At 40.9% G+C, this 4,769-nt stretch overlaps 1 long non-coding RNA gene across 2 annotated transcripts; it reads left to right on the top strand.

The window, feature by feature from the left end:
* Positions 1–203: 203 nt before the first annotated feature.
* On the top strand, positions 204–1,772 carry LOC125286780. 2 transcript variants are annotated; one of them, XR_007192242.1, is made up of 3 exons: positions 204–267; positions 1,337–1,371; positions 1,658–1,772. It is a non-coding gene; the product is annotated as an uncharacterized LOC125286780 (long non-coding RNA). The 2 variants fall into 2 exon arrangements; XR_007192241.1 differs by lacking the exon at positions 204–267 and adding an exon at positions 966–1,040.
* The last annotated feature ends 2,997 nt before the right edge of the window (positions 1,773–4,769 follow it).

Here is a 4,769-nt window from a genome sequence, read left to right as displayed (position 1 = left end):
TCAGGAAACAGTTCATTGACCACTGCTGTATAAATGTTTGCAACCATTGCTACTACCGTTTACCACTGCCACTTTCAATTTAAAAACTAACGTCATCCCCTCTCATTGCTGATTGGCCCACCCTCCTGGTGGCTGAAGGGAAATCTAAGTGATTTGAAAGCAGCCAGACTAGTGTCTCAGTGAGATGAAAATGAGCTGAGATACAGGGGTGCGTTTCCCAAAAGCATCGTTGCTAACTACGGTAGCAACTAACATGGTTGCAACTATGTAAGTACGACACAACTGTTCCCCAAAACGATAGTGTGAACTATGGTGGTGGAACTTACATAGTACGATGCATCGTGACACTGCGTCAGTGTTTCCCAAAACCATAGTAGCAACTAATGTTCGCAACCAGTATCGTAAAGTTGTGTAGTTACAGCTACACCTCTCGACCTGTAGTATGTAGTAAGAAGCATAGTTGCTGGAGACAACGTAACCCTGATGACGGAACACGCAGAGGACAGATGGATGAGAGGTAGCCATTAAACGATCCCATAACATTGCTGTGGGATACCATACCATAGCATTGCTGGAGGCTACAATTGCACATTACTGGACAACGTTATGTGGTACAGTGGAAAGCGAAGTGTTGTGGAGTTAGCCTACAACAGAGCGGCCTGTGGTGAAGTGTTATGGTGACCGCAATCATCTGTGTTGTTATTATTTGTGAATTTACATGTAGCCTAATGCTAATGTGTCAGCACAGATTCTTTCAAACACTCATTAAGTTATCTGGTGATAAAGCTTTTGAATGCCAACGGTATTGTTATGTGAGGCTAGCATTGTAATTGTTATAAAAGAATAACGTTACATTGTAGTCGTATGTTAAGTGTGTCTGGATGAAGCATCTGCTAATCATACACATAGCTAACGGTATATGGACTCTACAGCCCATTATGATGTGGTGAAGTAAAACTGCTCTGCTGTGGCAGAGACTGTAGCGTGTGAGCTTTACATGAGAGAGGTCAGGGGTTCAAGACTGAGTCGATGGGTGTGAGGTGAGCATCCCCGTGGAGTGGGGTTTGTGTTGTATCTTGTCTGATCACAAGCTATGTTTAGCGGGTGTATAAGTTAGGCTACTCTTAGTTATTATATGATCTTGATATTTGAACACATAGCTGAATTATGTTGGTACAATGACATTGGAGAATGCTGCTGTGAAGTTGAGTAGCCTCTCGCTTGGAGAACTTTAAGACCTCTGGGACTTGGCGGATAAGTGAGCATGCAGAGTGCTGTGGTCAGTGTCAAAATGTGACATGATTTTCACTGGTTTAACTTGTCCTTCATGGCCCAGGTATGGGTAGGCCTGTCATGGGAGGCGGAAAAATGGTAAGTTGCCTTTGCTTTGTGACCTATCAATCTGTGTATGTATTTTGATGTCATGGCTCATAGGAAACGTGTGTGTGTGTGTGTGTGTGTGTGTGTGAGAGGGATCATGGGGAGAAAGTGATGGTGGGAAAGTTAAGTACATTTACCCCCTCACCCCCACTAAACTAAAAGAAATGTAAAAAACATAAACAAAAGGGGGAAAAAACAGGGAATGTGGCAGGGAATTGAGGGGTTTGGGTGTTTAGGGGCCAAACATATGTGCAACTAATTCCCAGTGTGCTTCCAGGCCAGCAGGAAGGTGTGCAGCAGCCACTGGAATGACCTCTTCCACCTCCTCCACTAACAGCTCCTCATCAGCCGGCAGTGGGATGTGATCCTGAAGGGCCATGTTGCAGAAGCGCCGCCACCCAAACTACACTGCACGCCTTTGCAGGATTGAGCTTCAGGCCACCAGCGGATTTGCTCAAACACCTTTCCACATGCCCAGGGCCCTCTCCACAACAACGCGGGTCCGGCCATGGGTGTTGTTGTACCGCGCCTCTGCCTCGCTGTTGGGCTCCTAGATGGAGCAGTTGACATGCTTGTATTATCATAGGGGGTTGATGGAATAAAGTAGGTCTTGAAATGTCAGTGCACTCAGGGTATATAGACATGCATTTGAAAACAACAGTATAGACTTTGCTACTATCTCAGCAGCAGAAGGCAACAACATGAGCAGCACCTACCGTAACACTGTGTGTGTGTGTGTGTGTGTGTGTGTGTGTGTGTAGGTACAGCTGGCGCAGATCCTTCAACCATTTGAGCATTGAAACATTTGTGCTATGTGAACTGTCATTTTGTGGTTTGTGATTCAACACACAACTTCATAACTACAATGGATGAAAAGTAATGGTAAAAAAAACTGTATCTGTGCATTTAAAATATCATGAAATACTTGTGTGTGGTAACAGTATTCAGTTTTCAGTGTCACAATAAAAACACATAACAAGGGCAACATTGGAAAAATGCTGCATAAAGGCATGAACATATTCCAGTGAAATGAAGGGCAATCATAAAGTAAAGTATTCATTTATATAGCGCTTTTAGAACAGAGTGAAACCCAAAGCACTTACACAACAATATGTTGTTCAACACTGTTCATATTACATATCCATATTTATTCTGCTCTTACTGTAAGGTAACATACTGCACATATTTATATTACTCTAAACCACCTTCTGCAAACCAACTGTATACTACTGTCTACACTGCACTATATTTATTGTCCTGTCTATGCACCACCTGTCTATACTTTATATATCACATTGCACTTTTCTGCCTTTTTGGCACTTCTGGTTAGATGCAAACTGTATTTGGTTGTATTTGTACTTGTGCTCTGCACAATGACAAGAAAGTTGAATCTAATCTAACCATGCCAATTTTCATAGAACATAATATACATTTATGGCATATGGTCTCCAATCAGTAGTTAAAACTAGGACTACAGGTTCTAAATGGTCATAGGAATATTTAGTGATTGAGCCTATCCAAGATTCCAACACCATTGTTAATTGATCATTATCCAGGCCCGAACCTACGACTACAAGATCCGAAATGCAGAGGTCTATCCTTTCACGCCACCTTGTCACGCTATAACAAATGAAAATATTGGCCAGTATTTAGCCTATATGTAGGCTATTCGGTGTGTTTCATTAAATGTGTAACTTATTTGTTCACATTTGCTCGGTTGGCGATTTATGCTTCACTGATTAGGCTAATTAGTAGGCTACGTTCAATAGACTGTGACGTTATTATTAAAATTATTATTATTATGCCTATTATTATTATTAATAGCCTAATATATATATTTTTTAAAAGCATACATAGCCTAGGGCCTATTGAAATTACTGCCTATTGTTGTAATAAGTATTATCATTATTATTATTATTATTATTATTGTTAATGATATTATAACTGCTGGGCCCAGGAAACGTCATGCAATGTCAAATTTCATTACTTTTACGTGACTTCATGCATTCGGCTCTAACCGACATAGCCCGACATTCTCCGAACACATCTGCAAACATTGTAGTCTGAACTATGTTGGTTGAAACCAACATGGTTCAAACTAACAAAGTACTATGTAAGAAATGACGGTTTTGGGAAACAGTCGTAACTTACATGTTGGTTAGTTGAACGATGCATCGTACCACGTTAGTAAAAAGCTAACCTCCGTAGTTGTACGGGAAACGCACCCCAGACTAGTATCTCAATGAGATGAAAATGAGCTGAGATACAGACTGTTCTGTAGGCCATTGTTCTGTCCCATAACATTCAAGATGTGCGTAACCTCAGCAGACAAACTGTTTCTCTTCATGGCACGCTTCTGAGGCTACTTTATAAAGCCCTCAAGCCTGCTAACTCTATTCTGGAAACAACGTCTTAGAATATTTATTGAAGTACTTTGCTGTATTACCAACCACTGCTTAGCATAATTGACTGGTTGTTCAAAAAAATGACATTCCTCAGAACGTCAAGGCAGCGGTTATGAAATAGCTCATTAAGGAGTCAATTGTTGTCCTATTTCTCGTGTACAAATGTTATTTCCAAAATCCTGTGAATCCTGAAAGCGGTGAGGCACCATGCAAATGTCTTAGCAGAAAAAACATTTATGAGAGTACAGGGTAGATAATAATGTTGCTGGCTTTATGTTTAGGCAACGTCTCTCACATACATCATTCATGGGGCAATGTAATCAGAGATAGAATCAAATAGAAACAAACAGTCAGAGCCTCTTGTCCTTCCTAGGATGAGTTGGACAGCAATTGTTGTCAGGCTGAGTGCATTATGGGATGTTGATAACTCCAGAATCGTAGCACATTTTGTGTTATTAAATTACTGGAACAGAAGTAACTCTGATTGCCCGAAGACCTGCAGGCCCACACTCAGAGCACACCTTGAATATTCATGACATTCATTTCCCTGTGCTGTGGCCATTGCTTGGGTGTTTCCTTATAGATTATTCAGCTAAATGGTACAGAGTGGCCTATACTGCCCAAGGCCTATCTCTCCCTTGCCCAACTTTTGAACCCTGCTGAATGTATCCCCTTGAACTCCGCCAAATTCAGCTATAGGATTCACAAGTGGCAAAACATTTACATGTGATGATGTTTACTGAAAATAGGTATGTTTTATTTATTCACCTTACTTCCTTGTAAGATCAGTGGCACTGCTTCAAAAATGTGAAGAAATATACAACCAGAGACGGTTGATAAAGTGTTCTGAAGGATCTTTGATATAACCTTCACAAGAAAGTAATCACAAAATGGCTATTGTCATGGTAGCAGAACGGCACCATGTATCTATATATATACACAATGAAGAGAAGCGTATCTTTGTCCTTGATAGAGAGTTTCAAG

The sequence above is a fragment of the Alosa alosa genome, chromosome 21 (assembly GCF_017589495.1).
Source record: "Alosa alosa isolate M-15738 ecotype Scorff River chromosome 21, AALO_Geno_1.1, whole genome shotgun sequence".
NCBI classification, from domain to species: domain Eukaryota; kingdom Metazoa; phylum Chordata; class Actinopteri; order Clupeiformes; family Clupeidae; genus Alosa; species Alosa alosa.
This window is presented reverse-complemented; position numbering and strand designations above follow the sequence as displayed.